Here is a 13,229-nt window from a genome sequence, read left to right on the forward strand (position 1 = left end):
AGTCCATAGGTTTAGTCCACAGGGAGGTGGTGAGTCCATCGGGAGATGGTGAGTCCATATGGCGATGGTGAGTCCATTGGGCGAGTCCATAGGGAGATGGTGAGTCCATAGGTAGATGGTGAGTCCATATGGAGAATGTGAGTCCATAGGGTGATGGTGAGTCCACAGGGAGATGGTGAGTCCATAGGGAGATGGTGAGTCCCGAGGGTGATGGTGAGTCCACAGGTAGATGGTGAGTCCACAAGGAGATAGTGAGTCCACAGGGAGATGGTGAGTCCACAGGGAGATGGTGAGTCCATAGGGTGAGTCCATAGGGAGATGGTCAGTCCATAGGTTTAGTCCACAGGGAGATGGTGAGTCCATCGGGAGATGGTGAGTCCATATGGCGATGGCGAGTCCATTGGGCGAGTCCATAGGGAGATGGTGAGTCCATAGGAGATGGTGAGTCCACAGGGAGATGGTGAGTCCACAGGGAGATGGTGAGTCCACAGGGAGATGGTGAGTCCATAGGGATATGGTGAGTCCATAGGGAGATGGTGAGTCCATAGGAAGATGGTGAGTCCATAGGGAGATGGTGAGTCCACAGGGAGATGGTGAGTCCATAGGGTGAGTCCACAGGGAGATGGTGAGTCCATAGGGTGAGTCCATAGGGAGATGGTGAGTCCATAGGGTGAGTCCACAGGGAGATGGTGAGTCCATAGGGTGAGTCCATAGGGAGATGGTCAGTCCATAGGGTGAGTCCACAGGGAGATGGTGAGTCCATAGGGAGATGGTGAGTCCACAGGGAGATGGTGAGTCCATAGGGATATGGTGAGTCCATAGGGAGATGGTGAGTCCATATGGTGAGTCCATAGGGAGATGGTGAGTCCACAGGGAGATGGTGAGTCCACAGGGAGATGGTGAGTCCATAGGTTGAGTCCATAAGGAGACAGTGAGTCCATAGGGTGAGTCCATAGGGAGATGGTGAGTCCACAGGGAGATGGTGAGTCCATAGGGTGAGTCCACAGGGAGATGGTGAGTCCATAGGGTGAGTCCATAGGGAGATGGTCAGTCCATAGGGTGAGTCCACAGGGAGATGGTGAGTCCAGAGTGAGATGGTGAGTCCATTGGGCGAGTCCATAGGGAGATGGTGAGTCCATAGGTGAGTCCATAGGGCGATGGTGAGTCCATAGGGTGATGGTGAGTCCACAGGGAGATGGTCAGTCCATAGGGTGAGTCCACAGGGAGATGGTGAGTCCACAGGGAGGTGGTGAGTCCACAGGGAGATGGATGAGTCCCTAGGGTGAGTCCATAGGGTGAGTCCATAGCGAGATGGTGAGTCCAAAGGGAGATGGTGAGTCCAAGGGAGATGGTGAGTCCATAGGGAGACGGTGAATCCACAGGGAGATGGTGAGTCCACAGGGAGATGGTGAGTCCACAGGGAGATGGTGAGTCCACAGGGAGATGGTGAGAACATAGGGTTAGTTCATAGGGAGATGGTGAGTCCACAGGGAGATGGTGAGTCCATATGGAGAATGTGAGTCCATATGGAGAATGTGAGTCCATAGGGTGATGGTGAGTCCACAGGGAGATGGTGAGTCCATAGGGAGATGGTGAGTCCCTAGGGTGATGGTGAGTCCACAGGTAGATGGTGAGTCCACAAGGAGATAGTGAGTCCACAGGGAGATGGTGAGTCCACAGGGAGATGGTGAGTCCAAAGGGTGAGTCCATAGGGAGATGTTGAGACCACAGGGAGATGGTGAGTCCACAGGGCAATGGTGAGTCCACAGAGAGATAGTAAGTTCATAGGGAGATGTGGGGTCCAAAGGGAGATGGTAAGTCCACAGGGAGATGGTGAGTCCACAGGTAGATGGTGAATCCACAGGGAGATGGTGAGTCCATAGGGAGATGGTGAGTCCACAGGGAGATGGTGAGTCCACAGGGAGATGGTGAGTCCATAGGGAGATGGTGAGTCCATAGGGAGACGGTGAGTCCACAGGGAGATGGTGAGTCCACAGGGAGATGGTGAGTCCACAGGGAGATGGTGAGTCCACAGGGAGATGGTGAGAACATAGGGTTAGTCCATAGGAGATGGTGAGTCCATAGGGAGATGGTGAGTCCATATGGAGAATGTGAGTCCATAGGGTGATGGTGAGTCCACAGGGAGATGGTGAGTCCATAGGGAGATGGTGAGTCCTAGGGTGATGGTGAGTCCACAGGGAGATGGTGAGTCCACAAGGAGATAGTGAGTCCACAGGGAGATGGTGAGTCCACAGGGAGATGGTGAGTCCATAGGTTTAGTCCACAGGGAGATGGTGAGTCCATAGGGAGATGGTGAGTCCCTAGGGTGATGGTGAGTCCACAGGTAGATGGTGAGTCCACAGGGAGATGGTGAGTCCATAGGGTGATGGTGAGTCCATAGGGAGATGGTGAGTCCATAGGGAGATGGTGAGTCCATAGGGAGATGGTGAGTCCACAGGGAGATGGTGAGTCCATAGGGTGAGTCCACAGGGAGATGGTGAGTCCATAGGGTGAGTCCATAGGGTGATGGTGAGTCCACAGGGAGATGGTGAGTCCATAGGGAGATGGTGAGTCCATAGGGAGATGGTCAGTCCATAGGGTTAGTCCACAGGGAGATGGTGAGTCCATAGGGAGATGGTGAGTCCACAGGGAGATGGTGAGTCCACAGGGCGATGGTGAGTCCATAGAGAGATAGTAAGTTCATAGGGAGATGGTGAGTCCAAGGGAGATGGTAAGTCCACAGGGAGATGGTGAGTCCACAGGGAGATGGTGAGTCCATAGGGAGATGGTGAGTCCACAGGGAGATGGTGAGTCCACAGGGAGAGTGTGAGTCCATAGGGAGATGGTGAGTCCATAGGGAGATGGTGAGTCCATAGGGAGACGGTGAGTCCACAGGGAGACGGTGAGTCCACAGGGAGACGGTGAGTCCACAGGGAGATGGTGAGTCCACAGGGAGATGGTGAGTCCACAGGGAGATGGTGAGAACATAGGGTTAGTTCATAGGGAGATGGTCAGTCCATAGGGTTAGTCCACAGGGAGATGGTGAGTCCATCGGGAGATGGTGAGTCCATATGGCGATGGTGAGTCCATTGGGCGAGTCCATAGGGAGATGGTGAGTCCATAGGTGAGTCCATAGGGAGATGGTGAGTCCATAGGGTGATGGTGAGTCCACAGGGAGATTGTGAGTCCATAGGGAGATGGTGAGTCCATAAGGAGATGGTGAGTCCATAGGGAGATGGTGAGTCCATAGGGAGATGGTGAGTCCATAAGGAGATGGTGAGTCCATAGGGAGATGGTGATTCCACAGGGAGATGATAAGTCCATAGAGAGATAGTAAGTCCGTAGGGAGATGGTGAGTCCACAGGGAGGTCGTGAGTCCACATCGGTCTATATCTATCAGCGCGTCACAACTTTATTCATTTGCACAATGTCTCTTGTTCACTTTCGCTTGTAATTGTACATTCTCACCGAAAATGACATTTGGTAGCTACTTCTAAAACATTTTTAGTAATTCAGCAGACGCTCTTATCCAGAGCGACTTACAATGTTTGACTACTTTATTCTCTCTCCTGCCTGATCATCCTGCCTGCCCTGACCTTGATTCTGCCTGCCCTTCGGTACCTTTTGGACTCTGAACTGGTTTGGACACTTTTGCCTGTCCACGACTATTCTCTTCCCCTATTGGATTAATACATATTGTAAGACTCCAACCATCTGCATTTGGGTCTCGCCTTGTGTCATGATACCTAGAGGAAAACCTGGTTCAGTCTGCTTTCCACTAGACACTGGGAGATGAATTCACCTTTCAGCAGGACAATGACCTAAAAAACAAGGCCAAATCTACTCTTGAGTTGTTTACCAAGAGGACATTGAATGGTCCTGAGTTGCCTAGTTACAGTTTGGACTTAAATGTGATTGAAAATCTATGGCAAGACTTGAAAATGGTTGTCTAGCAACAGGCTTGGGCAGTATTCAGATGTTCATATCGTCATACTGTCCATCTCTCACAAGGGGTGCCAAAAATGCAAGAAAATCCCATTGGGCCTCCATTACCATGATGCTAAATGAGCGATAGCAAACAAACTAATGGCAAAGATAGGCAAATCCAATTCATAAAATTACTGTATCCAAGCATAGCTTAGTAGTCCCATTTAGCTCAGTTGGTAGAGCATGGTGCTTGCAACACTAGGGTTGTGTGTTCATTTCCCACGGAGGACCAGAATCAAAATGTATGCACTCACTACTGTTAGTCGCTCTGGATAAGAGCGTCTGCTGAATTACTAAAAATGTTTTTGAAGTAGCTACCAATTGTCATTTTCGGTGAGTGTGGACAATTACTAGCGAAAGTGAACAAGAGACATTGTACAAATGAAGAAAGTTGTGATGCATGCTTTTCTGAAGGAAGAGCTGCATGTGTACACAGAGCAGAGGGGGGAAGATCAGAGAAGAAACAGCAGCATGTGTACACAGAGCAGAGGGGGGAAGATCAGAGAAGAAACAGCAGCATGTGTACACAGAGCAGAGGAGGAACAACAGCGTGTGTACAGTCATCCGGACATAGGGTCATGAATCAGACATTTGACACGCGCAGTCTACTGTGACGACCCTCCCACTTTGTCTGCCGTATTCTGTCTTTGTTCTTGTTTCCTTATTAGGATGCCGGTGGGCGGAGTTAGGAGGGTCGTCAGCTACATGGGAAACACCTGGGCCAGGTGTCTCCCAGGATAAATACACCACTTCCCCATTCATGGAGGAGACTCTCTCCATGCAGACACCTTTATGGATTTTGTTGTGTTTCTTGGTGGTTTTTGGGTTGTTTGCGACAACATCTTTCAACACCCTGCATTATCACATTCATGCATGCAAAACACTCACTTACACTACTGATTACTGATTACACACACCATTGTATATTTTCATTAGTTGCTTTAGTTAATAAATATATCTTTTGTTACTCCTTATCTCCACGTTGTCTCCCTTTTGTTACGGGCTTTGAGCCGGTTCGTGACACTACTTTATTTTCTCTTGCAGGAGTCAACTGGGAAGACCATCAAAAAGAGAATAGAAAAAGGAGTACGGGAAAACACTGGCACAGAGAGACAGGAAACACAGGGATAAATACACTGGTACAGAGAGACAGGAAACACAGGGATAAATACACTGATACAGAGAGACAGGAAACACAGGAATAAATACACTGGCACAGAGACAGGAAACACAGGAATAAATGCACTGGTACAGAGAGACAGGAAACACAGGGATAAATACACTGGCACAGAGAGACAGGAAACACAGGGATAAATACACTGGTACAGAGAGATAGGAAACGCAGGGATAAATACACTGGCACAGAGAGGCAGGAAACACAGGGATAAATACACTGGTACAGAGAGACAGAAAAAACAGGGATAAATACACTGGCACAGAGAGACAGGAAACACAGGGATAAATACACTGGTACAGAGAGACAGGAAACACAGGTGATAAATACACTGGCACAGAGAGACAGGAAACACAGGGATAAATACACTGGCACAGAGAGACAGGAAACACAGGGATAAATACACTGGCACAGAGAGACAGGAAACACAGGGATAAATACACTGGTACAGAGAGACAGGGAACACAGGGATAAATTCACTGGCACAGAGAGACAGGAAACACAGGGATAAATACACTGGCACAGAGACAGGAAACACAGGGATAAATACACTGGTACAGAGAGACAGGAAACACAGGGATAAAGACACTGGGACAGAGAAACAGGAAACACAGGGATAAAGACACTGGGACAGAGAAACAGGAAACACAGGAAACACAGGGATAAATACACTGGTACAGAGAGACAGGAAACATGGGGATAAATACACTGGCACAGAGAGACAGGAAACACAGGGATAAATACACTGGTACAGAGAGACAGGAAACACAGGGATAAAGACACTGGGACAGAGAGACAGGAAACACAGGGATAAATACACTGGTACAGAGAGACAGGAAACATGGGGATAAATACACTGGCACAGAGAGACAGGAAACACAGGGATAAATACACTGGTACAGAGAGACAGGAAATACAGGGATAAATACACTGGTACAGGGAGACAGGAAACACAGGGATAAATACACTGGTACAGAGAGACATGAAACACAGGGATAAATACACTGGTACAGAGAGACAGGAAACACAGGGATAAATACACTGGTACAGAGAGACAGGAAACACAGGGATAAATACACTGGCACAGAGAGACAGGAAACACAGGGATAAATACACTGGTACAGAGAGACAGGAAATACAGGGATAAATACACTGGTACAGGGAGACAGGAAACACAGGGATAAATACACTGGTACAGAGAGACATGAAACACAGGGATAAATACACCGGTACAGAGAGACAGGAAACACAGGGATAAATACACTGGCACAGAGAGACAGGAAACACAGGGATACATACACTGGTACAGAGAGACAGGAAACACAAGGATAAATACACTGGTACAGAGAGACAGGAAACACAGGGATAAATACACTGGTACACAGAGACAGGAAACACAGGGATAAATACACTGGGGAAAATAAGCGACACCTGGAGGGGGTGGAGACAATTGCAGGAACAGGTGAAACAAATCAGGGTGACACTCGGATTTTGTCTGTGCTTAGCTCCATTCCGTTTATTTTTTTATCCTGAAAAACTCCCAAGTCCTTAACAATTACAAGCATCCCTATAACATGAGGCAGCCACCGCTATGCTTGAAAATATGGAGAGTGATACTCAGTAATGTGTTGTATTGGATTTTCCCCAAACATAACACTTTGTATTCAGGACAAAAAGTACATTTCTTTTCCATTTACTTTAGTGCCTTGTTGCAAACAGAATGTATGATTTTGAGTATTTTTTATTCTGTACAAGCTTTCTTTTCACTCTGTCATTTAGCTTAGTATTGTGAAGTAACCACAATCAAATACAATTTTATTGGTCACATACACATGGTTAGCAGATGTTATTGGTCACATACACATGGTTAGCAGATGTTAATGCGAGTGTAGCGAAATGCTGGTGCTTCTAGTTCCGACAGTGCAGTAATATCTAACAAATTCACAACAACTACCTAATACACACAAATCTAAAGGGGTGAATGAGAATATGTACAAATAAGTATATGGATGAGCAATGGCCGAGCGGCATAGGGAAGGTGCAATAGATGGTATAAAATACAGTATGTACATGTGATATTATTAAAGTGTCCAGTGATTGGGTCTCAATGTAGGCAGCAGCCTCTCTCTGTGTTAGTGATGGCTGTTTAACAGTCTGATGGCCTTGAGATAGAAGCTGTTTTTCAGTCTCTCTGTCCAAGCTTTGATGTACCTGTACTTACCTCACCTTCTGGATGGTAGCAGTATTAACAGACAGTGGCTCAGGTGGTTGTTGTCCTTGATGATCCTTTTGGCCTTCCTTTGACATCGGGCGCTGTAGGTGTCATGGAGGGCAGGTAGTTTGCCCCCGGTGATGCATTGTGCAGACCGCACCACCCACTGGAGAGCCTTGTGGTTGAGGGTGGTGCAGTTTCCGTACCAGGCTGTACGCTCAGGAGCTTAAAACGTCCCACCTTCTCCACTGCTGTCCCTTCGATGTGGATAGGGGGGTGTTTCCTGAAGTCCACGATCATCTCCTTTGTTTTGTTGACGTTGAGTGAGAGGTTGTTTTCCTAACACCACACTCCAAGTGCCCTCTCCTCCTTCCTGTAGTCTCGTCGTTGTTGGTAATCAAGCCCACTACTGTTGTGTCATCTGCTAACTTGATGATTGAGTTGGAGGCGTGCATGGCCATGCAGTCGTGGGTGAACAGGGAGTACAGGAAGGGGCTGAGCACGCACAATTGTGGGGCCCCAGTGTTGAGGTTAAGTGGAGATGTTGTTTCCTACCTTCACCACCTGGGGGCGGCCCGTCAGAAAGTCCAGGACCCAGTTGCACAGGGAGGGGTTGAGACCCAGGGCCTCTAGCTTGATGATGAGCTTGAAGGGTACTATGGTGCTGAATGCTGAGCTGTAGTCAATGAACAGCATTCTTACATAGGTATTCCTCTTGTCTAGATGGGATAGGGCAGTGTGCAGTGTGATGGCGATTGCATCATCTGTGGACCTGTTGGGGTGGTATGCAAATTGAAGTGGGGTCTAGGGTTGCCGGTAAGGTGGCGATGATATGATCCTTGACTAGCCACCCAAAGCACTTCATTATGACAGAAGTAAGTGCTACGATAGTCATTTAGTTCAGTTATCTTTGCCTTCTTGGGTACAGGAACAATGGTAGACATCTTGAAGCATGTGGGGACAACAGACGGGATAGTGAGCGGTTTAAATATGTCCGTAAACACACCAGCCAGCTGGTCTGCGGATGCTCTGAGGACGCGGCTAAGGATGTTGTCTGGGCCAGCAGCCATTATCACAGCCATTAAACTCTAACAGTTTTAAAGTCACCATTGGCCTGATGTTCAAATCCCAGCAGAGTTTGGAAAGGCGCCTGCATCTTTGTAGTGACTGGGTGTATTGAGACACCATCCAAAGTGTAATTAATAACTTCACCATGCTCAAAGGGATATTCAGTGTGTGCTTTTTTTATTTTTACCCATCTACCAATAGGTGCCCTTCCTTCCGAGGCATTGGAAAACCTCCCTGGTCTTTGTGGATGAATCTGTGTTTGAAATTCACTGCTAGACTGAGGGACTACAGATAATTGTATGTGTGGGGTACAGAGATGAGGTAGTCATTAAAATATCATGTTCAACACTATTATTGCACACAGTTAGTCCATGCAACTTGTCTTGTTAAGCTAATTTTATTTAGGCTTGCCGTAACAAAAGGGTTGAATAATTTTTGACTCAACATTTCAGATGTTCATTGTTAATTATTTTGAGATTATAAAAAAAAAACATTATTCCACTTTGACATTATGGGCTATTGTGTGTAGGCCAGTTATACAACATATCAATTTAATCCATTTTAAATTCAGGATGTAACACAACAACATGTGGAAAAAGTCAAGGGTGTAAATACTTTCAGAAGGCTCTGTAAACTACAGAGTAAATGTCACAGTAGTATCGTCCATTCTATACTATAGTTGGTAGTGTAGGAATGGCTCTGAAGTATGGCCACCCAGTTCACAATCCTATTGACAGAACAGGAATATTATCTACTGGGAGATTTCTTGAATACTGTCAGCAGCTAAAACTGATTTCCGATGACTCCCTGTCCCTAATCACTACTCAGTGTTACTACAGTCCCTGTTCTGACCTCTCACCCACACATTAACTACTCACTGTTACTACAGTCCCTGTTCTGATGTCTCACCCACATGTTAACCACTCACTGTTACTACAGTCCCTGTTCTGATGTCTCACCCACACATTAACTAATCACTGTTACTACAGTCCCTGTTCGACCTCTCACCCACACATTAACTACACACTGTTACTACAGTCCCTGTTCTGATGTCTCACCCACACAATAACTACTACACTCACACACTCTACGCTAAGGACTGATTGTTAACGCTTATCTTTAGGATGATGAATATGATGACCCCCAAAGATGGCGGTATCTGAGAGGGGTCATCCATCTATCCATCTATCACTCCTTAAATGCCCTGGAGGCACTCAACATGCAGTTTGGAGTGATCTGTGTCTCCACCTACTAGCAGGCTCAATCACTGCAGGTTTTCAGATAGTCCAGACAAAATTTATGACATGCCTTTTAGTTTCCTTCTCCATTTTGGAACATCTTTCACTTCTGGATTAGTATTGTAGTTAGAATTTAATACATGGTTTAGTAAATAGGGGCAGCAGGTAGCCTAGTGGTTAGAGTGGAGGGGTGGCAGGTAGCCTAGTGGTTAGAGTGGAGGGGTGGCAGGTAGCCTAGTGGTTAGAGCATTGGACTAGTAACTGGAAGGTTGCATGATCAAATCCCTGAGCTGACAAGGTAATAATCTGTGTTCTTTCCCTGAACAAGGCATTTAACCCACTGTTCCTAGGCTGTCATTGTAAATAAGAATTTGTTCTTAACTGACTCGCCTAGTTAAAAAAAGGTTAAAAAAATTGCATTGACAGGAAACACTGTTGGGGAAATATCAACTTTCTGTATTCTGATCAGCCTCCAGTATTTATGCTGCAGTAGTTTATGTGTCGGGGGGCTAGGGTCAGTTTGTTATATCTGGAGTACTTCTCCTGTCCTATCCGGTGTCCTGTATGAATTTAAGTATGCTCTCTCTAATTCTCTATTTCTCTCTTTCTTTCTCTCTCTCGGAGGACCTGAGCCCTAGGACCATGCCTCAGGTCTACCTGACATGATGACTCCTTGCTGTCCCCAGTCCACCTCCAGTTTCAACTGTTCTGCCTGTGATTATTATTATTTGACCATGCTGGTCATTTATGAACATTTGAACATCTTGGCCATGTTCTGTTATAATCTCCACCCGGCACAGCCAGAAGAGGACTGGCCACCCCACATAGCCTGGTTCCTCTCTAGGTTTCTTCCTAGGTTTTGGCCTTTCTAGGGAGTTTTTCCTAGCCACCGTGCTTCTACATCTGCTCTGCATTGCTTGCTGTTTGGGGTTTTTGGCTGGGTTTCTGTACAGCACTTTGAGATATCAGCTGATGTATGAAGGGCTATATAAATACATTTGACAATCAGGCAGGATATAACCCCACCCACTTTGCCAAAGCACAGCCCCCACACCACTAGAGGGATATCTTCAACCACCAACTTACCATCCTGAGACAAGGCCGAGTATAGCCCACAAAGATCTCCGCCACGGCACAACCCAAGGGGGGTGCCAACCCAGACTGGAAAATCACGTCAGTGACTCAACCCACTCAAGTGACGCAGCCCTCCTAGGGACGGCATGGAAGGGCACCAGTAAGCCAGTGACTCAGCCCCTGTAATAAGGTTAGAGGCAGAGAATCCCAGTGGAGAGAGGGGAACCGGCCAGGCAGAGACAGCAAGGGCGGTTCGTTGCTCCAGAGCCTTTCCGTTCACCTTCACACTCCTGGGCCAGACTACACTCAATCATATGACCTACTGAAGAGATGAGTCTTTAGTAAACACTTAAAGCTTGAGACCGAGTCTGCGTCTCTCACATGGGTAGGCAGACCAATCCATAAAAATGGAGCTCTATAGGAGAAAGCCCTGCCTCCAGCTGTTTGCTTAGAAATTCTAGGGACAGTTAGGAGGCCTGCGTCTTGTGACCGTAGTGTTTGTGTAGGTATGTACGGCAGGACCAAATCGGAAAGATAGGTAGGAGCAAGCCCATGTAATGCTTTGTAGGTTAGCAGTAGAACCTTGAAATCATCCCTTGCCTTAACAGGAAGCCAGTGTAGGGAGGCTAGCAGTGGAGTAATATGATCAAATTTTTTGGTTCTAGTCAGGATTCTAGCAGCCGTATTTAGCACTAACTGAAGTTTATTTAGTGCTTTATCCGGGTAGCCGGAAAGTAGAGCATTGTAGTAATCTAACCTAGAAGAAACAAAACCGTGGATTAATTTTTCTGCATAATTTTTGGACAGAATGTTTCTGATTTTTGCAATGTTACGTAGATGGAAAAAAGTTGTCCTTGAAACAGTCTTGAGATGTTCGTCAAAAAGAGAGATCAGGATCCAGAGTAACGCCAAGGTCCTTCACAGTTTTATTTGAGACGACTGTACAACCATCAAGATTAATTGTCAGATTCAACAGAAGATCTCTTTGTTTCTTGGGACCTAGAACAAGCATCTCTGTTTTGTCCTATTTTAAAAGTAGAACGTTTGCAGCCATCCACTTCCTTATGTCTGAAACACAGTCTTCTAGCGAGGGCAATTTTGGGGCTTCACCATGTTTCATTGAAATATACAGCTGTGTGTCATCCGCATAGCAGTGAAAGTTAACATTATGTTTTCGAATGACATCACCAAGAGGTAAAAACCTTGTGGGAGATCTGTCAACATGCTCTTGAGCAGGACGTTGACCCTTTGTTGCTTCTGTGTATCGCTCTGGATTGGAGTCTGTTAGTTGACTGGTGTGATGTGGTTGTTGAGTGGCTTCACTGCAAGTATATTGGATGTTTTAAATATTTTTTTTAAATGTATCAAGACAAGAGATGCTAACCATCCCCCTCATCATTGTGTTGAACAAGTCAAGAGATTCTGATGGACACACAAACTTGGTAACCACCTAGCCTACCAAAGACAGAACAGTTTAATGGACACACCAACTTGGTAACCACCTAGCCTACCAAAGACAGAACAGTTTAATGGACACACAAACTTGGTAACCACCTAGCCTACCAAAGACAGAACAGTTTAATGGACACACCAACCTGGTAACCAACTAGCCTACCAAAGACAGAACAGTTTAATGGACACACCAACCTGGTAACCACCTAGCCTACCAAAGACAGAACAGTTTAATGGACACACCAACTTGGTAACCAACTAGCCTACCAAAGACAGAACAGTTTAATGGACACACCAACTTGGTAACCAACTAGCCTACCAAAGACAGAACAGTTTAATGGACACACCAACTTGGTAACCACCTAGCCTACCAAAGACAGAACAGTTTAATGGACACACAAACTTGGTAACCACCTAGCCTACCAAAGACAGAACAGTTTAATGGACACACCAACCTGGTAACCACCTAGCCTACCAAAGACAGAACAGTTTAATGGACACACCAACCTGGTAACCACCTAGCCTACCAAAGACAGAACAGTTCTCAGGCTACTGTGGATGAACCCTCCTCACTCCTAAGGACCCTTGATGAGGTGTGTAGTGTCTCTCTGAGGTGTGTACTGTTCCCTTTCACTTTTACACTGTATGTCACAAAGGTATAGTCAAGTGGTTCAATGTCAAGAATGGATATAGTTTCATCAACAGGAATGAGACAAGGGAAGACGTCTTCTTTGACGTCTTAGTACATGTTAAATGAAACAGTTCCGTTAGGATCGAATCTACGTTCATGTACCTGCAATACCTCAGAATGCATGGCTGTATGTTCTAAACTAAAAGTTGACCCCTAAACTGTTCATTTATCTGCTGTTGTGGTGCTGCTCAAATATCAGTCTGGATTGATAACATGCCACAAGCTGCAGTTTGTCCATTTGTTTCCACCCCCCTTTTCCCACTTCCTGTGATTCTGTATGATACTTTGATGACTAGTGTCTAACTTGTAGAGAGCGATTGGAGCTTATGGTAT

Source organism: Oncorhynchus tshawytscha, linkage group LG13 (assembly GCF_018296145.1).
Source record: "Oncorhynchus tshawytscha isolate Ot180627B linkage group LG13, Otsh_v2.0, whole genome shotgun sequence".
NCBI lineage: Eukaryota > Metazoa > Chordata > Actinopteri > Salmoniformes > Salmonidae > Oncorhynchus > Oncorhynchus tshawytscha.